The following is a 23,383-nucleotide window of genomic DNA, read 5'->3' as shown; positions in this document are numbered from 1 at the left end:
TGAACACCAATAAAGAACTTCAAAGTATTTTACGCAGCAACATAATGGATTACTTTGTATACATACGCTAAGCTTTAGATGATCTAATTCTAGCCAAACTTAGGATATCACAGATGAAGTCAGCTAAGGCAAATACCTCTCATGCTCAGAAACCACAAACCATTTTCTTCCGTTCTTTACCTTACAACAGCACCATATCGACTTAGAGTAAAAGCAAATCAAATGTTTTCTTCCTCATTATCGCCTAATTAAATTTCTCGTTTATGCAAATAATCTGAATATCGCCGTCGAAGCCTCCTGCCAGTTGATCGCGACCCGCGCGCAGGCTTAGACGCATCGTCGCACGCGCACTCACACAGCGATAGTTTAGTGCCCATGTGTGTGTTATCAACCCTCTATACTTCACGATAAAGGGATTGATGGCGTTTCGAATTATTGGATTATTTCCCTGGTTTTCTTGGGTAAGTCATAGAAATCTATTATTAAATCTATTCAATGTTATTTTGTCGTCGTGCTTATGCGTTTTCAATCAGGTTCTGCTAGGTCGTCTGTTAGTTCAATTACGTCAATATTTTATTGTTAGATGCTTCGTATTTTTTATTTAACGGCCGTTTCGACTCATGATTATGTATGAAGTGTTCATTTTCTATTTTAAGATAGAGTGGTGTTTTGTGGAATGCATGTTCCGTTGAGCATTGTTGTGGAAACGTCCGCTTTTGAACAATAGCCCTCTCGTTTCCCGGTCGGGTCAAGGGAATGACGTTTGATATTGCCACTAATCCTGTCAATCTGATCTTCAAACCGGTAAATCAAGTTAATAGCGATTTGGTCTAAACCAGAGAACGTAGGAAACGCTAACGCTATCGCTGTCTAAACAGTTATGAAGATAGGTATAATATGAAGCACCTATCTACGTTGTGACGTAGAAACCTATAGGTTATGTACCTAAATTGTTTCTTTACTCTCATTGCTCTCAAACCCAATAGAATAGTAATGGTGAGTAGATTGACTAGGGCCCAGCCCAACCATATCTTGTATTACTGCCATTTTACAGTGTTCTGTGTCTGAACTTCAGATTCTAAAGCTTAGATTTTCGGTAAAATTATGGGCGCATAAGCCAATTGTCTTTATTGGCTTGACAAGAGCTGGGCAGCACATTGTACTGATTGCTGATGATGTTTTAGCTACTTGATATTGTGATAGTTTTCCATTTAAGATCTTTTTTTCATAACAATTAATGTTATAAATAACTTTCTAATACATAATTGAATCATTTGAGGTTTTCGTCTTTTCCTTTATCATTTAAATATAACACAATTTAAACATACATGTTGGTGTTGCCTTACATAAAACACACGGAAAAATAACAGGCTGTAGGAGATCTTACATAAAATATTCCTAAACTAAAAAACTTTAAAGAATTTAAAATTCCTTGTAGAAATGAAATAGAACTAAATCGTATATTTTTTTGCTTTTGCTAAATTCATATTATTCTAAAACTATCAAAAAGTTAAAAGTACATACTTTTAAAAACTACTTATTTTAGTATAGGTTTACTAAAACTAATGATATGCCATATGATATATAAATGATTAATTATTTTAAGAAGCACAAATGAAGTCGTGAGTGAAATTAATGCAGTATTAAATAATGTTTGGCTAATAGATCAGAGTTTACTTAATAGTCGTATTTGCTAATTTCAACATCTATTAAATAATCACATCAAAAAAGTGAAATTTATATTTTGTAATTGAGGATTTTCGTAAAATATCGTGCATTAATTACTGGTGATATAATATAGAGGATGCGGCACTAATTGAGGTGCATTTATTAATAGATAATAAACCTAAATAATACGGAAAGGCTAATATCTAGGTAACTAGTACAAAAATTGTGATCTGAATTTGTATGCACAAAAAAGATTTTTTTATTTTTTTTGTAGAGGATGCAGCAGTTGAGAGTGAAACTAACATGGAAGATTTTCTGTAGGATCTGCGTGACGTTGTTGCTTAAATTTTTTGGTTTTTAGAGGAGAATAGCAAATTAAGTCAGTCACTGATTACAATTTCTAGTAAGCTTCTACCATATCAGCGTTTTAAACCTCGCCATTCCATTCTTTAAGTATCGCAATTTTTGTGCTATATTTCATTTCCTTTCTTTAAATGATGTTGATAATTTGTGTGAGAGTTTACAAGAGGTCTTTCTCTCCCTTTCATGGTTTTGCCACACGATGTGTGTGGGTGTCCTACTTTGCCAACAGTACAAATAGGAGTATCTGCTTTTACATACAGATATTTCATATTTGTAATGTATGTGCGTGTACACATCGCCAAATTCAATAAGAAATGCGATGACTAAATAACGGCATATTTACACAGGTGATTTGTATAAGTGTGTGTACGGTTAAGAAATATAGGCTTCTATGTATTGCAAAACGAGTACCACTTTAGAAAATAGTATTCTCTACATTTTCTTCTGTATTTATATCCCGACGCAAAGAGAGGGGTGTTATATTTTAAGTCTAAAGCGTGTTTTGTAAGTCTGTTTGTGGTATTATATCTCTAAATGAATCAATTGGTTTATCTTAATGTTTATGTTTATGACTTGATACAACTATCTTCAAGATAGAGATTATTCTTAGATATCATTCAAAAAAACTATTTAGTCATCAGAACTATTGTGTTATTAAATTCACTCTCAAAAGTTAAGAGTTTTAAAAAAATGGTATTTTAAATTACCTTCAGGCAATAAATTTTAATTGAAATTACTGAATTCTTTTTTAACTTCCAACACATAAAATGTCAGTCCATCGCTTTCAAACAGATAGATCAGGAATCTGTTCATGGTTTTAAAATAGATAAACCAGGAATCTGTTCATGGCTTTAAAACAGATAGACCAGGAATCCGTTCATGACTTTAAAACGGATAGACCTGCCCCTGCATTCTGTAAAGTAAAAGCGCTGGAACATCGTTCGTTTCCATGGCAACTTCGTTATTAGTGACATTTAAATTTAAACATCCTATAGCCATAAAGTTCGAATTCGAATAAGCGAAAGTGAGAAAGAAAATTGTCGAATGATTCATCGACGAGTGTAAAATAGCAGAATCACACCCTAGGAATCTATTCATAGCTTTAGAACTGATAGATCAAATGGTTGATTATATTTAATAGAAGACTAGTTTTTGGATAAAGACTGGATAAATCAATTCGACCATATTCTCAGCATTTTTCCAGTGATATGAAACAAATTTCTGAAACTTGGAAGGTTTTAATTTTCTATTATTACTGCTGATATTATGTGATGTTGTTTTGAAATAAGTACTACACATTCCTCACAGTTCAAATCTTGACGTAAGCCTATAACTTTGATATTAATCACGTCACAAGTTGTATGATATACATTATCTCGTGAACCTGTGATATCTGCTGCTGATAAGTGTTTCTGTGTTTGTTAAAGACGTGCTTCATTGATTGATACGTTATCAGTATGATATTGGGGTAGTCTAATTATTTGATGGACACGAGGCAAAGGAGAAAACTCCTTTTGATAAACTTGTACTCATGAATAGCAAAGCTTTATGGCAACAAACACGGTTTTATTTATATTAAAAGATCGCTTGAAGCATTAAAACTGCCTTTGCCTATCTAAAATTTCCTTTATTAGTTTCTGGTCTATATTATAATTATCTCCAGCAAAATGTTTCGTTTTTTCTTATATCATCATCATACATCCCTCTAAACCTATAGCACTGATTTTAGAATTCCAGATTAAGAAATTCAAAACTCTACCTTCTGATGTACTTGTATTGTCGGATAGTTATTCTTATGTTTTGTCAAGTTATTCTCAAGTTTTGTCTTTGTCATTTGACTTACAGAAGAAACTGACAAAACTTACTTCATCTGGTCATAGTTGTCGGATAGCCTATATCCGTCGATTATGACAAGATGATACCGGCCCTCATTGTATATATTTTATCTGTATTTATCAATACGCTGATGCTATCGTCTTGAATGCAGATGCGATGTAAAAGTAAAGCTTGCCAACTTATGCATATTTAGTAAACGCGTTTCTGATGCAAATATTTATATAATTCGTGATATCTTTACAGTTCGCTCTTATCTGAAGTGTCACCAATAATGTGATATACTGTTTTAAAATAAATGTTTTGCATATTTTATATTAACAGCACTATCAGAGCGATTTCGCTTATGATACAACAAGCAAATAAAAGATATGAAGTAAAAAAATAGAAAAAAGAGTAAAAATGGTCTACCTCTTTAAACCAATTAACTTTTACCACTAACCAACCAGATTTGTGGTTGTATCTTGTAGATTGGATCTTGGAGAAAAACATTAGTTATCTTTTGCCTTTATTGTCCCGATAATCTCTATAACTACTTTACCAGTTTTAATACTGTTTCATATAAAACTTATCCAAAGAAGACCTGGCTACTAAATATGAGGGAGTGGACTGGCATAAAGACATTCGATGAACCGTCTAGCCATGGACTTCACTTCAAGGAGAAGTTTAGAAAGCTGACCGCCGACTTTCAGTAATAGAGGCACTTAAAGAAAAAGATAAAACTTACATGTAGATTTCCTGAGTTTTACGCGTATTAAGTTTACGCCTGCAACAGGTTAGATCTAAAAGAATCTAAACGAAAAATGCTTAACAGTGCACCGCTGAATTATTAGCATTTTGTGCGAAATCGTTCTCGTAATTCCATCATCAGGCTACGAGCGTGTTTATTGTTCGTCCGCACTGTTCCTAACCTAGCTGTATGTACCGTAGGATTTTAGTTGGTACGCGTCTGACATGTGACATATCCTCCTTCCCCGCCCGTGAAGAAGATATCCTTGAGGATTTCTTAAAAAAACATTTGGTAGGAAAACAAAATCCTACTGCATTACCAGTCATGAAAACCTTTGGTAGGTAGTGTATTTATGTATTGCACGCCACTGGTTTATGCCAGTCACGAGTGAATGGCCCGTGAGTGGTTCCATTGGCCGTAGGGTCTGGCAGCGTGTGTGATACCGCAGTGTCTAGCGAACCTCGGCATTCCTGGCAGCATTCTTTAGTGTTTATTCAAACAAATTCACATTTTTTGCTGACGACAGGTTTATGATCGGTTTCATATTACTTGCAGACTGTTTTCCTAATCCTGTGTTCGCTTGTTATCGTTACTATTTGGTAGCTTTTCTGTAAATTGTTTTATTCTATATTTCTGTTTCGTCTGGCCAACGAATATTCCAGCATTTTGGTATGATGCCGCGTAGAGATTAATTTTCTATAGGTTGAACAAACTTAACTTCTCCCTTTCAACCCACATTCGGCTTACTGCTGAGCTCGAGTCTCCCCTCAAAGTGAGAGGGCCAATTAGTTCACCACGCTGGCCCAATGCGGATTGGCAGACTTCACACATTCTCAGGTATGCAGGTTTCCTCACGATGTTTTGAGACACGTGATATTTAATTTCTTAAAATGCACATACTTACTGAAACTGAAAAGTTAGAGGTGCATGCCCAGAACCAGATTCGAACGTACAACCTCTGGAATCGACGGCAGGGTTCATATACACTAGGTTATCACGGCTTACTTAACTTTTCCTTGACGATTTAGCGGGCTACAATACTGCATTAGGGTGGTAGGTAGGGTGAGATCTCGGTCAATTAATAATATCACAGAATACATATGAACAAGGTAACAAATGGAAAAAAAACAAAAAAATTTAAGTCAAGAATGCTAGAAATAATGACCTTACTGTTTATATGTGTTTAGATATTAAAATATCACAATTACTAAAATACGTCGCTATACACAAATATTATAGTCAATCATAGTAATAAATGGTCTGTGTTTCCAAACTAATAACTCTCATTTACGTATCAGATTGCGATCTCTACATAGTTACCTATTTACATAATTAGCAATCAAAAGAGTTTAAGCAGCTTCATTTGTCTTTGAGCAGTTTCGCTTGCAAACGTTTTCAAGCGGAAGCACGTTCACTTTTGTTGCGAAAATATGTAGTGATGGGATAGCTCGACTACTGTATCGATTTTTCGAATTCTGACTACTTGTTACGCAGCTCGAAGGATTAAAAAAAAATAAGAATTGGTGATATTTGTCGCAGAAGCATTCGTGCTATAAGATTGCATTATATAGTTTAATACTTAGATTACATTTAGGAACGATTCTACATTAAAATTAATTCATGGTAAAATATCGTTATGGTGTTAACGTGCCTAAGACTTGTGAGTTTTCTTCTTTTTTAAACGCATTGCTACATTTCGGTATACTTTTAATTACATAAATTTGGTATCTTTAAAACAAGAATGAATAGGCTCTTTTTTAGACAAATGCATTGGTCCTAAAAGTGTTCAAAGTAAAGAAAACAACACGATCTTAGGGAAGACACCACCTTGACTACGTAAACAAATGTGGGTAGGTAATCTTTCCATAGGTTTAAGAGAGCTTATTGCAAAAATGACCTTATCAGGCGCTATGTTATGATAAACACACTTTCTACTGTTCGAGGAAAGAATTTACCTGATAGGGTATCGATTAATCGTAACAAATACCGGAAACTTGAGAGGCACATCACTGTTTTGATCAATGATAACATGCGCGCGCGCAGATAACATCTAAACGTGCGTGTAGTCGATGTACCAATGTAATTTGCTATTTACTACATGTTTTCTATATAGATTGTTTGATTTATCAAAAGAATTTCTTAGTAGTAGCTTACGCCAGCCGCCGCCTACCTCACGATCTTGAATTCTGGAGCCACTGGATGCAAGCGGCTCAAGATATCTCAGAAGAGATGCTTCTGCTTTTGTCTTCGGGCCGCATCAGGCTATGCTTTTTCGCCACAATCTCCCGGTGACGCTGACTGAGGACTCATTACATAACGACCCACAATGATTCCAAGACAACACAACACAAACACAAGCTTCACAGCGTTTTCGCCAGCGCAAACGTGGTCCCGATATCTGACGTCACCCGGACGTGGGCTTTTAACTCACGATCACGCCAAAACACCCTTCCAGAACGGCCCTCCAAGCCAAGGTCCGAGTCCCAGAGAAAACGCCCTTATAAAGTCGTTCCGTCTTTCTGCTTTCGCCTTCGGGCCCCATCAAGGTTGCTTCTGCGCTCGCCCATATCCCCCGGTGACGCCGCAGAGGTGCCATTAAGAGCCTACGGCACTTACAGAGAAATTAATCACAGAAACAGAGGCTCAAGGTGATGGTGGTCCTTACTAGAGGCCTGACCAGCAGCGGTCGTGCATCATCTGATAAAGCTGATGGTGATATCATATTTATTGATACGTGTACTATTCACTAAGGCTTAGAAAACTAAAAGATAAATGGATACTTACTGTAAAGAATGATTCATTAATTCTTTCACAGTTAATTATTGTAATACGAACCTTACATCCACGTATAGAGTAGGTAATAGTAAAAATATTATCATTAGCTATGTTTGATAGGTTTTTGTTGTGACATAGAGGCGTGACTCATACAAATAGCTTAAAGCAGATTTGTAGGTCAATGTGCAAAGTCGAAATCTATTCATGACTTGCGGACACCCGCGACTTCACTAGTCTCGCGGGATACACTGATTTTTTCTGGACAAAAAGTAGCCTAAATGCTCTATAACCTCCTCTATCTTTCAGCGAAATTTCCGTTTGGCCGTTCCAACGATTAGCCCGGACAAACAGAAAGATAGGCAGACAGACAAAAATTTCTAAAATGCTCGTTTGTGGTTTGGTGTAAAGAACTAAGCGTAAGTAGTTATCTTGAAGTCACAGACAGACCCTTCATTTTTTTTGACAGTTTTATTTGTATGTATTTATGATGATATATGTTGGCCTTTTGCTAAAACATATTATATAGTTCTCTTAAAAAATCTTTACCGGTGTTTTTCGAAGCGATTCCGCGCATTGGAGCGGAAGGACATAAGAGGAGAGGAAGGCCAAAGAAGAGATGGCTGGAGTGTGTAAAAGAGGGCATGTGTGTAAAGGGAGTGGAGGATGAGTTGACGAGTAATAGAGACGAATGGAAAAGATTACCATATTTTTCCGACTCCATTTAAGTGGAATAAAGGAAAGGAATTGATGGTGCCACGCAATGGAGCACCAAGGTGGATCTAAGCTTGATATCCCCACCTAATTCCTATAAGATAGGAGGCTTGGCTATTTAGAGCCATTAAAATAGACTAATAATGATAAAACATCCCACGTGCAATGACTAATCGGGATGTGTGCGTAACTGCGCTTATCTGTTACAAACACACAGCCTCCTGTTTTATAATTTGCGATTAACTTCCGTGAAACAAAACATTGTGCGTACAAAGTTGAGATAGATCGAATAAAATGTACGTTATTTGTTTTACCGATATAACTTTAAACGGCATAACATTAGTTTGGAAAACGGTGCCGTCTGCTGCGTAGTTAATTGTAACGATGAAGGTTTTATGCTACATCGTTGGCTATATCCTAACATTTTTTTTAAGTTTTTTTTTAAATTATTAGCTACTAGCCACGCCCGCACGTCCAGCTTTTCAGTTGTGTGCATTTTAAGAAATTAAACATCAAGTGTCTCAAACGGTGAAAGAAAAATTTACTCTGCGTGTGTAAAGTCTGCCAAACCGCATTGGGTCAGCGTGGTGGACTATTGGCTTAACCCCTCTAATCCTGAAAAGAGACTCGAGCTCAGCAATGAGCGGTTAATAACGAAGGACGCCCGCGACTACCGTTCGCGTTCTTTGTTTTTTTTACAAATTCCGCGGTAATCACAGAATTGTGGGTTAAAAAGTAGCTTATTTTCTGGCCTAAGGTCTTTGTACGATATTAAATCCAAATTTTTGGGTTTTAAATCATAAGACCATTTGTATTATTAAAGACACTAATGTACATATACTTAGTTAAAGACAAAACTCACCAACAAACCTCTTGTTTATTAACCCCCGACGCAAAAAGAGGGGTGTTATAAGTTTAATGTGTCTGTCTGTCTGTCAGTCTGTCTGTGGACCATAGCTCCCGATCTGATGAAACGATTTAAATTTACTTTATTTTATAAGAAAGGTGACTTATGTTCGAGTGTTCTTACACATGATTGATGAAAATCTGTTGAGCCGTTTATGAGTTGTGGGGGTAAAAGTGGGGAAGAATAACCGAATGTCTGCAAATATACTTGAGTTGGGTCTCAAATGAAAGGGCACTGAAAGATTGATTGATGATTGAACACTCGATTTAGATGGCGTTCGAGGTTTTTTCAAAATTTTCAATTTTATGTTATTTCTCTTCTATAGATATATCGTTGATGGTATGTTAGGCTGGAATAGATTGACTATTCAGACTTCGATTCAATTCAATTCAATTCAATTTATTTATTTGCAATTGTACAGTTACATTAGCTGGTATACAATAAATGTTGAAATAGGTACATTATACAATTCGCCATATACTGGCATGCAATTTTCTTAAAACACTATCTAAAAATCACTAGTCAAAATAAATACAATATTAAATTAGTTTTTTACAATATCATATGCGCACTATTCTCTTTTTCTCTAAAGTGTCAATCAAATCATTCAACGTCAACAACCAACGTCAAAGTTTATTAAAAAATGTCAATTAAATAATCTTTAATAGAATAATAACATTTCTTCAGCAAAAATTCTTTGATCTTATTCTTAAATCCGGCAGCACTCAAGTTTCTGTCGGCTAACTCTGGAGGCACGTCGAACGGGAAATACACTGACGGAAACACACAAACTGATAAAAAGTAATTAATGTAATGTATTGTTGTGCTATTGATTGCAAGTGGCGTGTTGGTGTGTTTCTCGCAGGGAAGTGCAACCCATTGTTGTGACTTGCATTGTTGCTGTTACAGCGAAAGTCGTTATGAATATAATCGACTGTGCACATTTGCACACTTTAGGCACCACAATTAATATAACATTAATCCATTCCTTTTACGTTATGTATTTAACAACTAGCGGTCTCTCGCGACTTCGCGTAAAATACAGGTTTTCACGAATCGGGGAACCCTACATTTTTTCGGGTTAAAAAATATTTGGTACTCGATAACCTCCTCTATCTACCGGTGAATGTACTATAGACATACTACATATCCTGTTAAAATTAGTTCACCCATTCTAGAGATTAACCCAAACTGACAAACAGATGAATGAATAGGCATCTTCTAGGGAAGCTTGTCCCATCTGATACCGTATCTACACGTACAACTAGGTAAGATTATGGTTAAACGGAATACAAAATGACTGTTTTCCGTCAAAACATCTCACAATTTGTAGGTTTCTTCTTTCAGAAATTCAAATCTACCCGCATTTTTTTTTTAAGTTTTCCATCTGGTTTATTTTTTGGAAACCTATTATACTCATAATATTTGTAAGAATACGACTATTATAATATTTGTAAGAATAAAACAGCTACTGTATATAGTTTCAGTGGTAATTGTACAGCACAAAGAAATAAACTGTTTGACGTAATAGCATGTGAAATGTATTCACTTACTTATGGACTTATTGTGTCATTGTTGCAGATCCCCGCCACATCGCTCCCGCATATGGTATGCTAGCTTTTCATTTATTAATCTATCTATATAACTGCCTTAATGGTTCAGCTATGGAGAATGAGGTCCAGGGTACGAATACCGGGTCAGGACAGCGAAAAAATACGATATTGAGATTTTTCTTACAAGTCCCCCACCAGGTGGACTGACGATATCAAGCGAGTCGCCGGGATTCGCTGGATGCAGGCGGCTCAGTATCGTGATGTTTGGAAATCGATATAAAATTTCTGTATCCTGCAGTGGACGTTCATCGGCTTACATGATGATGATAAAGAGCCTAAATTTCAGAGAAAAGTAGCGTTTTCGTTATACGCCAATAAAGAAAACTGCGGAGTTTCAAGCGGTTAAGTTTCATAACACTTGGATGTGAAATGATTGCATAACTGACTGACTCGATTGTGATTCATTGATGAACTCTCACTGTGCAGGTGAGTATTGTCGAATTTTCCCCGGCCCGGCAATTAGACAGGTTTGAGCGTAGCTGTTTACTCGAAGACGTTTCTACAAGCAAAGTATGAACCTGTCAAACATGTCTCATTGCATACTACGAAATAAGTTAACAAACATTGTAGTTTTTTCATTTTAATATGTCTTAGGTGACTTCCGCGAGATTTTCGTTCGTAAAAACTTTCCTAATCACTATTTTCTTTCGCCCAAATTTTTTTGACTGTGGAATGGTAACTGACATTACGGGTATTTACTTTTGCATTGATATTAACGAGTCAATCCTATTATCCTACCTGTGTGATGTTGTTACATGTTTCGAGAGTGTTACAGACGGTAGCATGTTTCAATCCTGAAATATCAATTTGGCAATAAAAGAGAAATAGTAGTGGGTACTCGAAAGTCCATTTTTAAAGGTTTATTCCGCGCCACAAAAGAAATAACACGGCTAAAACCTGAACTAAAATTGACAGCGCCTTACACGAATGAGAAAAAGGCCGCCATTACAATGAGCGTCATTATGACATTTGTGCTATGGGACTTGTTTTCTGGTGCGTAATCTTTAGACCCTTAAAATGGAGTTTCGTCAAACATTATAAACTATAAAATCTGTTTACGCAAATTTCACCTAGGTTGATAAACCATGCAACATGTTTTTGATAAACTCTTTCAATATAATTAAACAGAACAGACAGAGTGTAAGCTTGCTCGATCAAAAAGTAAACGTACCGCCAAACGCTTGAAAAACAAATTCTTCCAAGTTTACGCTACTATCTAGACAGCATCGTCACTCAATAACAGGTAAGAATGCAGTGAAATGCTACAAGTAACTTGTTAAAAAAAGAAGGAAGTAAATATATCTAATTAAGTTAGACATTTTGTGACGGCAAAAACCATCACTATCACTCTATCAAGGCCGAGTCTATAGCAAAAACTGACCATAACCATAACCTGTTGGAACGCCTCGCAACGCTTAAGGTTAGCCAGGAAGAAGGGAAAGTGGGGTGAATGCTCTTGGGTACAACCTGCTGCGACTCGCGTTTAGCATTACTCTCGATTTCGTTAATAATAATAACTTATCCTGATCAAGTTTGCAATAATTATAGATACATTTTGTATCCCAAGGGAATAATACTATCTTTCTATAAAATAAGTAAATAATAAGTGGTGCACACGGCACTAGTAATCTAGAAATCAGAAATATAGTCATGTCCGTGGTTTTGACAACGTGCGGGCATGGGGACAAGGTCTCTGCATCTACAGATACTGTATGGTGGCAGAATTAAACGCATATTCGAAATATACAAATTAAATAAAATTTTAAGGGTCTACCGAAGGGCTAAACCGAAACTAAATATGAATTCTCATGATTGACAAGGTCTCTGCATCTACAGAGACTGCTTGGTTGCAAAATTAAGCATGGCGATAGTGCATATTCGAAAAATACAAATTAAGATTAAATTTTAATGGTCTAGCGAAAAGTTGCCTTGAAACTATGCGATTAGATATGAATTCTCATGATATCCTGTAAAAAATATAAAAAGAATCGATATATCTATGTAAAATTAAAGAGTCCAGACCATTGAAACCTACTACCTTTCTTAACCACTACAATCTAAATTCCATAGTTGCCTTTCGTAGGCACTTACCTATAGTAGCATGATCTGACTTTTAGCTTTAATAAGATGTAGAATATCTGAACATCATAGGGTTTATCTATTGGTCCATAAATAACTTGAACTACTGAGACGTTGATTTAGAATATTGTTGAATGCATAATTCACGTCTAAGGTTGTATGAACATTTAAACATTTTTGGACAGACTTGACAGTGATGAAGCTAGTTTTACCTCCATATGTGAATTACTGACATTCTTCACAGATTAAGCCTGAGAAAAGAATCCGAGCCGGTAGCCAATGCCGAGGTCACCCAGTCTTATTATACCTACTATGGGTTCACATGTTATGTTAACATTTAAATGGCTAAGTTTATCGCTCTTTCAACTAAATCCGTCTCATCACAGACAAGGAATAATGTTGCAATTTGTTTTTTAACCGACATCCGAGATGGAAAGTGTTCTAAATTCAGTGCCAATGGTTTTTTATGAAATTTATGGTTTCATACCAATCTCCACGAACTTATGGAAGTCGGGACTGTCTTGCATTTTATAAAGTAGAAAAAAGTCTGGAGTCTATAGTAGAATGAATTGATAGATTGTGTTTTGAATAAAATTACCGAAAATCTAGTTCAAACAATAAAAGAGGAGAAAACCCAAAACAAAGCAATTTTTTGTGAAACTTTTTTAGGCCTGATTTCCAGAATTTCATGCTGTTTTAACACATATAGATTAAAGGATGTCTGGAGTAACATATAAACCTCATGTTTCGTTCCGATCGCACGTAAGATAAGACGGAAATGAAAGGCGAAGAGAGTCATGAGTATTCACTAGTGTTCTATAAACTGCAACACATTCTTGTGATTGGTAAACTGTTCCATCACGTACAGCTATGAGGTAACTTAATTAAATAGTACCGTTCGCAGCATCAAGAACCACTATTCCACTTTAGAGTGATTTTATGTTATAGCGCTATTGCGTGAATCGGCTAAATAGACTCTTCGTTTATAGCATCGTAAAATCGGTTGAGTGCGTAGTGTTACATACTTTGAGATTAAGGTTCCGTATAGACAAAATAGATCCCCCTATAAAGACAGGCCTGGCCTTATAGTTGACCGTTAAAACAGGCGATGATAGACAAAATGAATCAGTAGACTTCAACTTTCGGGAAATTGGGAGTACATAGAACAATCTCGGGTATTGTAAGTACGGATCTGAAATTTTGCGGCGTTATGCGTAAAGCAACCGAATATGAATTGCTTAAGGAAAACATCGTAAGAAATACCTGGAAGTTCTCCATAATGTCCTAAAAGTGTGTAAAGTCTACTTACCTACACTTGGCCAGAATGGCGAGCCATAGTTCCTCATTCTGATAGAAGACTTGTACTCAGTAGTAAGACGCTGACAACATAGAAAATAGGTGTCTCGAGTTAGCGTGTTTAGAGGTAACTTTAATCTCTTCTTTATTCGAGAATAGAGTTGGTTTAATTTGGCTAATGAAAAGAAATTACAATAATGTAACGCTTAAAATACCGCTACAATCGTACGTATCCCCAAAATTATATAGGTACGATTAATGTTATGGTAGTTACTTTCGAATTGTAATCGAGATGCGTTTATCGATTTCACAATAACCAACTATACGACTAGGAAGGAAATCTTAGCGACTGTTTCCGGGGCTTCCTCGTAAACTTAGACGTGTAACTTAAAGCTGGATTACAGTGTTATGAGTTGTAAGCGATGATTCGTTAAGCACGACTGATTCGAGTACCTTTCTCTCTAGTGGTTTTATATCTTCAAGAATAGTATTCACAATTAATCAAATTTTGTTTTTATTAAAAAACAAATAAGCTCCGCAAAATTTATGGCCTTAGATATCTCAACAATTAACCAAAAAGTAAGTAAGTAGAAAGACTTAAAATTTGCGAGGATTGAACTTTCGAATTTTAATAAATCTGTTAACCATTGAGATACTGAGAGAATTAAATTATATCACTAGCAGACGCCGCGCGGTTTCACCCAGTCCCGTAGGAATACGGGGATAATATATAGCCTATCTAACACTGAAAGAATTTTTCAAATCGGACCAGTAGTTCCTAAGATTAGCGCGTTCAATCAAACAAACAAACAAACAAACAAACTCTTCAGCTTTATAATATTAGTATAGATTATTGGTAGCCTATTGCGATAAACTACAAGAATTAATCGTCGTCATCAACCCATATTCGGCTCACTACTGAGCTCGAGTCTCCTCTCAGAAAGAGAGGGGTAAGGCCAATAGTCCACCACGCTGGCCCAATGCGGATTGGCAGACTTCACACACGCAGAGAATTAAGATAATTCTCTGGTATGCAGGTTTCCTCACGATGTTTTCCTTCACCGATTGAGACACGTGATATTTAATTTCTTAAAATGCACACAACTGAAAAGTTGGAGGTGCATGCCCCGGACCGGATTCGAACCCACACCCTCCGGAATCGGAGGCAGAGATCATGTCCACTGGGCTATCACAGCTCAAGAATTTATAGCAAAGTTTAATTATTGTGTCTCTCGACAAGCCAAGGGTTCAGATGTTAGTAAAAGAGTAGATTACCGTGAGGGAAAGAAAGAAGTCCCACGATAACTCTGAGGCGTGAATTGCTAGTAGATCAGCAATTTGCAACAGGAGTGAATATATTACATGATATAAACTGAATGAATTGACTCTGTCTGGAACTTAGCAATTCGCAACAGTACTACTAGGTGATACAAGACTCTATTCAATAAAATTTATATCAGAAGAAAAAATACTATTTAAAATTTAATAATATAAAATAAATTAGTCCAAGCTTAAGCTTGGAACATTCGATGTCCATGATTCATATGACGACTATACTCTTAGTAATCCTATAAGAACTCTATATTTGAACTTGTCTTCAAGTTCTTTTAAAAAATAAATGCATATTCATTTCCGTATTTAGTAAATCACTTGTGTGGTTTATAGATTACTAGCACATGCTCGCGACTTTGCCCGCGTGGAAATTGTAACACTACCACTTGTTACTCTAAAGATAAGATTTATTTACAGAATTTCGCCTCTCTTATAGTTTGTAGCGAACATACAGACAGTAGCGGTAGAGGATTTGTTTTGTAATGATTACTGAATGTTCACGTATATTACTATGGCATAAAAAGAGTTTATCGGTTCAGACATAATCGATTTGATCTAGGCACGGGAGTTGTAGTTATAATACATTTGTTTGATACGCACGACTTGGTACCTTTCTCTTTGGTTCAGAAAGGTGCATTGATAGACTCGTAACTAGAATCCATTAAAGGAAGATCGTTCGCCTCTTTATTGATATCTCAAAAGTTCATCTTCTAACATCTAACCTAACTGACACACTTACATAATTCTAGCTTTCCCTTTTAAATTGCTAAAAGTTTACTTGTATTAAATACCCTTTATTAATTTAAAATGGATTGAGTGAAATATCATGAAATGTTTAAAAAATAAAGTAAGTGGATTTCTTTAAACATACAAAACTGTGAAATTCAAATTAGAATACGCTATAATTATATACAAAAGTTTTTAATAATTCTGTTGTTTGAAAAGCAACCGGTAATCTGTTTGCCTAATGTCAAGGTCTTTTATTAGAATATACTAGTATTTTTAAACAAAACTAAATCCAACAAGGTTGTTGAAATTACAACCTGTTCCAACTCTTTAACATTTCATGAATCTGTTATAATTACAGGAAGGAAATACTTTCAGAGGAATCACCGACCACCTCGTCGTTGCAATTTAAACGTCGGAATGCTCTTGACATGCATTCTAAGAATACTAGAATTAAGACTTACGTGTCTTAATTCTAGAATTCTAGGTTTTCTGGTCATTGATCGGTATTTGTGAACTAGATATCATATCTATGCTATTCATTGACTTATTTGTTTCACATTTCCCATTGAACAATACTTTTCTGCCGACAAAAGTAACACAGAAGCTTATTGCATAACTGATAATAATTGACATTGTTGGTTCCCATAGAACTAGCTCCATAGCATAATAGAATAATCAGGATATGAGGATAACTTTCCCTAGCCTCACTACTCTAATGAGTCTAACTGTACATCGATAATGAGATATTTTTGCGAAACCGCATTGTTATCTATAATCCTTTCAACCAACTCCTTTAGTTTAGTTGTCTTTACTTCTTTTATGTCCCACGTACAATGCCACCACACTGAAAACAATAATAGATCTTACTGCTTCTGTTACAGAGATTGTTTTTGTATATAGTCGGCTAATTAGCGTCGGCGAAGGCTTTAAAGAATTCAGGTATAATATGCCGTACATTTCACCCAGTTTCGACTGGGTCGTGATCGGCAGCGAGCGTGTTTTGACGCAACAAACTTATATCGACCGTTGGAAAGACAACATGTGTTAGTTGCGATCGATTTATTCGCGTATTCAACTCCCCCGCTAAGAAGAACCTATTAATACCATCACAGTAATCATCAAGTACCGGAATGATGACTTTTCGTAGTGATTTGTGATTCTCTTTGACTAGTGCTGTGTTGTGAGTTGAATCGGATTTCATTCTACCGGTGAGTTTATCGCTAACTGCTTTTCTTGTTATGACATTTATTGTATTGTTTTATGGATTAAAGAAATTGTCTCACAAGTGTCAATGAACTTTTGCTGCTTGACTTGCGATTGTTTTATATTCGTTCCCTTTATTTTATGGGCTTTGAAAGTTTTATTAAGAACATTTTACATTATGTACCTGGCTTTGTTCAACTTTACTATACTTAGTTCAATATCCAGAAATGTATTTACTATCTACCTAAAATTATGTGATTATCATTTACATTGGAAGTTATGTTAAAATCTCAATTAATTAAATAAATTTCTAGAATCTTTCTTAATGTTTTCTGGATATCCCCAGTTCGATTACTCACCTTCTTAATGTTTTATAGCAGTTATCTAACGATGATTATCTTAGGTACATAGGTGTCTAATAAAGATGTGCTAATATTAGACATTAGCAAAATCATCTTTAGCATATTTTTAATGGCCCACACAGTGAATCGACCTCACCCTAAGAGACATTTAAAGCTTTTCCCACTAACCTGCTTCAATATGGGTTGGTGGTCCTAAGTTATTATTCTTCTATGGCTCTGTAATGGTCACTTTCTAATGTTAATTATAACAATCGGGACTGACATCGACTAACTTACGTGCTCTCCGAGGAAAGTACATGACCGACTTTCAGCGTTAACATTTGGAAATTGTTTCCTGGAAGATCGAAAAGAACTGCGGGACCCAGGACTCTAATCTAGGAAAACATGATCCATAGCCGCACAATTCAACAGCTGGACGAATAAAAATGAAGTTGGACTTAAATAAAGTTTACTCCTTTTTATAAGGCGAATTCTTTGACGCGACCAAAGTGACGTAAAATAAGTGATAAATAGCATAGTTTTGTAGTCAAATTAATTAGCCGCAAACAATTTCGTTTTCTTTATGCATGCAATTTTATTCGCGTTCCGTGAACCGTGGAACGATATTACACATGGAATTGTATTTCTTTCGCAACTAATCATACTATCTTTCTTAACCGCTTTGAACAGTGCCTGCCGCATTACGAATGTACCTTCTTGCATATCTAGATCCTTGCAAAGGTATTTCTATATTTTGTACAGAACCTCAGTTCAAAATAAGTCACTATAAGCAGTTTAGATTGTAGGCTCTATTACCTAGTTCATTGATTGATTTGGAATATTCTACGCTACTGTCTGCCTTCCAAACTAGTGGTAGAATCTTTACAAATAGTCAACTGACGTGAATGCTTGTAAACTGAGCCTACTTGAAATAAATGATTTTTGAGATATTGATTTTTTTTGAGCACTACATAACTTAGACTCTATAACTACAAACTACATATCGCGATCTTTTATAGTTTTTCTCTATCTACCTGATTTAACATTTTATATTTCACTTTATAAATCCCATCTGTCAGAACGTGTCGTTCTAAGCAAAGTGCAAGTCTCACAAAAGAAGTTCTGAGTTGTTTATGTCCAGCCCAAGGGTTAGAAGAACGTGGGCCTTCCTCATTCTTCTAACCCTCGGGCTTACCCCTTATTCTACTTCTGCTTCTGTACAGTCACAGCTGTGATTCTGTTGCGGGTCCATTATTTATTTAGTTTATTTATTTATTTAGTTATATGGCCATAATTTACAAATATATTCGACTATTTTTTGAATACAACAATGATATATTAGGCAAAACTAAAAATAATTGTAATTGATACATTTTTTCAAAGCAAAAGAAATCTGCGCTTGCCGCTCTAAAACGACATCTTTTAGCACTTTTAATTGCACAAAAACATCACAACGAAGCAAGGTTACCAATTTGTACTTTCATCTAATTCTTGCTTTATTTATAGTATTTCCTTCATTTACAATAAAAGATTATGCTACTAAACCAAACTAAAAACACTGATCTATATTAAAACTAGCATTTTCTGTAACACTTATGTCGTCGGAAATGCTCAACATATCTTTAGACTTAGATTTGTAGAACAAACCAAACCGGTAGCCAGATTAGGTGCACATGTTGCATATTATATATTTTAATCCACATATTGTTACAAAGCTATGATGTCATAACATCCAACAAGCATCGTAATAAAATAATGCGATAGTACTCTTAAATAGAGTATAATTAAGTGTAAGTGACAAAACTGTGCAATTAATTAAGCGTTGCTTCTACTGTAAACAAATACAGCGAGTAACGAATGTGAATCATAAAGTGGTTGTTGATTTGATTCATATTGGTTGATAATAAATCTTGTATTAATTAACCAAAATCTAGTTAAATAAAAAGATTGCCAATCATCTTTTCTCTGAATGTCTTGAAGGCAACTGCATTGTACTACAGAAAAACATTAGCATTCAGTGCGAAATATTTAGCATTTGCAACTATTCAGCTCAGTTCAGCACTTTCTTTTAATAGATCATCTTTTATTTTATATCATGGCAGAATTCATTGTAATATTCCTACCAATTAAAGAACACCTACACACCACATTACAATTTCGATAAATTATCTTTCCGAATACACACAAACTTACTAACTTTTCTACGAGCCCAAGGGTCGTCAATCGGATGCACTTTGTAGAAATGCATATAGGTCAAAAAAATATAATTAGTATGATAACTACAATATAACGATCTCCAAGGCGCCAGACAGACGGTTCAAGATATCCGAGTAGATACCTATTTTAAGTTCATTGAATGGAGTCATGAACATGTGTTCCAACTTAAACTCTCTCATAAAGAAGCTTTTAATATAAGTGATTTAAGCCAGGAAATGCTTCATGCAAGAAAAGGTAGATTCCTAAATCCTGCACATTTATGACGAGATGTTTGTGATAATAATATTATGCATGCACTTTTATGTGCGTTTACCATAGCGTTATTCTTTAAAAAAAAAACATTGCATCTAAAGTACCTTTCTTATACAGTCTAAGATGAAAACGTATTGATTGGGCATTTTATTTACAATTTTCAACCAATACATGATTGAAGAAATGAGAGTGCAAATTATATGCAAAATAATACATTTTATGACTATAAAACGTTTTAACCTTAACTATAATTTAATGCGACTTTTAGCAAGTGAAAGTAAAAGTGCTGTTCTAAAAAATTTAATATTATATACAGTTAATTTAATAGACTCATAAAGCACTCGGGAATTAACCTGTGTATGCGTAAAAAGTATTACATAAGAACATCTTTGAAACATCTCCACTCATTTATTCTAAGTTTCACTTAAAAGCTTTCCTTATTTATGTTTATGTACCTGGTTTGTTAACATTTCTGTTCTTATGTATTTATTGCTTTCAATAATTATCACCTAACTAGCTGTTACCTCTAAGTTTGAAAGATATGTCGTAATTTTTGTCATTGTAGTGTTAATAGAATATTTTATAATCTGCATGATCGTAAAATATTACCTTGTTTACTTACTGAACCTTTTAAACATAAAATAATGTAGTAACTAAATTAGAAATCTTTTCGGTCTTGAAAGAAAGATGAGTATATTTTTAATTAATACACCGTCTGTCAAGAAAAACTGCGCTCAATATCCACAGAAGAACCAAAATTATAAATTAAATTTAATATTAATTGAAACCTTATAATCCATAGGACTCATATTTAAACCATATTAGGCTCATTCAAATAACAATTACTTCTGTAAATAACGTTTGAATGAATCACCTACTAAAAATTTCATAAAGAATGAAGAAAACTGTACCGACTTTCGTTTAATATTTTTTCAAGAAACTATAGACAACTATAAAACTCTAACGGAACGTTACCAATAGTCTAGTTTCCTACTCTTTCGTTGTTCTAGAACCATATGTTGCACAAGACCGCACTAGATGATAAATTGATTTGGTCGTTGCATTGATTACCTCACAGACCAACTTCAATAAAGTAATTCTTCGCGTTCGCGTGTTCCATTACCCTCGATATGAGTTGCATGTGTCGACGTAAGAGGAATTCCGATTGTCATTGAAAAAGGAATATGAAATTGAGAACAAGTTGAGCGAAGTGCGAGGAACGGAAAGGGACATCCTATTGCGTTGTGTTACATATGTGAAGTGTGAAGTTGTAAATCTACTAATATCCAGCGATATAATCTATGTGAAACAATTTTGCCTTGAAACACTTAATATATGGAAAATTGTTACAATATTTTACATTATTATGAACATTAAGTAGTAAATATTGTGTTGTTATAATTTTTGTATATTTTTAATAGTTTTAGGGATTCTTTTTCAGGTCGGAGTTAGGAAACGGGAGAGTATTTGGGGTTATGATTATATTAATCACATTTAAGACTGACTATTACTTTCCATTTAATAATATTAAAATACCGTATTTAACTATTTTTGTGGCTACTTTGGGTTTGAGTAAACTTTAATCTAAATGTCATACAATTGCGCTTTCGTAAGATAACGATGGAATTATCCCAAATTATTTCCATTTAATTATGAAGTAAAGATAAAATTATTGATAGGATTGATATTTTAAGTATGCTTAATTTAATTAACCCGGATGCTCCACTGAGATCCACTGAGATAAAGATTTTCGTAAAATAAGTTTCTTCAAGAATCAAATCATCAGCAAACGCTCCATACGTCGACGACCTTCTAAGACAATGTGTATTATTGCATCAGTTACGCTGTTATTATTTTATTGCAACACGAAGAATATTAAAGCGATTGCTAACATTGATTGCACTTTAAATATTTGCTTTGTGATTAAGTAAATAACATTTGTAGGATCTTTTAAAACTACTACTTTTAGCCAAAATTCGTTATTGTTACGTAATTTTATGCTAAGCTTTGATTGCAAACAAAATCAGAACTTTTAAATGAAACTTAATTGAATTCGATTCAAATTGCCCATTGAAGTAGGTAAAAGCGCAAGTGAGAGCTGCAAAAAATAAAGAAGATGATGTAATTGATAATAATTGAATGACAAAAATAAGAAACTATTATATAAAAGAACTTGCACTTGCAATAAAATCCTTCTCTAATCACATTATACAGTTTTTTATTCATTTTCTAACGACAATCGGAATTCCTTTTGGTCATGCAACTCGCAATGAGGTCAGTGTTTCACGCGAGCGGTTCGCTAAGCTATTTACTGTGAGGTGCTGTGCGGTAATTTGTGCGTCAATCAACGCAATCCTTCCTCTAATCTCTTGTTCTTATGCGGGACTGAGGTAATGGAGGATTTCGTTATTCGGCGGTTTCAACATTTTAGAATTATCGCAGCATTACATGATATCAAAGATATTTTTAAATTTTTTAAAAACTCAATTATTTTCAAGGTGTTTTAGCGGAAACATAATTTAAAATTAGTGATAAAACACGCGTGTAGCTTAATCTGATATCAATTTAGAATTTGTTATTCTTCTACCAACTACGAATACTATAGAAGATTATTCCTTGCTTACCTGCGTTATCTTTATAGATAACCAGAATATAAATCAGAATGGTCCGTGCTCTTGCACATCGTTATCATGTACTATATAGTGCTCAAATATGTAACTGCAAATATCTTAAACATATGAAAATAATTTAAAGCGACTTTATATTTGTAATTTTATCTCGTCTTGATCATTAGCGGATGTCTCAAGGGCTTCTTCGCTCCTAAAAACTTGTTTGCGACGATGATTTGACTGGCTGTGTTTAAAAATTAGTTTTAGATTTACAGAGCACTAGTTACAAATGTTTGATGCCATTACGTAAATAATAAATGCATAATAATCGTAAATCTCAATTTTAATGTTCTGTTACACTGTTTTCCTATCACATTAATCAGAAGAAATGTATCGAATGAATATTCACGGATCGCATTAAGAAATTTAACTTTGCATACGTTACGTAATGTTACGTTTGCACTTCATGGAATTTCTTTTCAATATTAACCAATGTGTATTCAATTCAATACTTATCTATGAAAGTCTATTTCCCTTGGGCATGTAACTTGATTTCATTCATCTTTCTTTATATTTTATCACACTATTTAGGTTTTCACGGATCACGGAAATAAATTGCGTAGTACCTGAATTAGAAAATTTCTGAAAAATTAACAATTATTTTGAAGATGTTTGCTATTCCATTACAATTCTGATAATTCAATAGCTGAACGGATCTGGATGTA

At 34.7% G+C, this 23,383-nt stretch overlaps 1 protein-coding gene across 9 annotated transcripts in view; it reads left to right on the top strand.

Moving 5' to 3' along the window:
• Nucleotides 1-23,383, top strand: part of LOC112056339 (rho guanine nucleotide exchange factor 15) — a 123,151-nt gene that overhangs the window by 27,313 nt on the left and 72,455 nt on the right. For 5 of the 9 annotated variants that reach the window (XM_052881770.1, XM_052881766.1, XM_052881763.1 and 2 more), the window contains exons 1-2: nucleotides 303-461; nucleotides 10,569-10,595. The gene's annotated coding sequence lies outside the window, so the exon portion shown is untranslated. Of the gene's footprint in view, nucleotides 1-301; nucleotides 462-10,568; nucleotides 10,596-17,018; nucleotides 17,245-23,383 lie in introns of those variants that run through there. The other 4 variants (XM_052881765.1, XM_052881760.1, XM_052881762.1 and 1 more) reach the window with 4 other exon arrangements.

The sequence above is a fragment of the Bicyclus anynana genome, chromosome 5 (assembly GCF_947172395.1).
Source record: "Bicyclus anynana chromosome 5, ilBicAnyn1.1, whole genome shotgun sequence".
Classification (NCBI taxonomy): domain Eukaryota; kingdom Metazoa; phylum Arthropoda; class Insecta; order Lepidoptera; family Nymphalidae; genus Bicyclus; species Bicyclus anynana.
The sequence above is the reverse complement of the archived record's forward strand: the minus strand, read 5'-3'. Positions and strand labels throughout refer to the sequence as shown.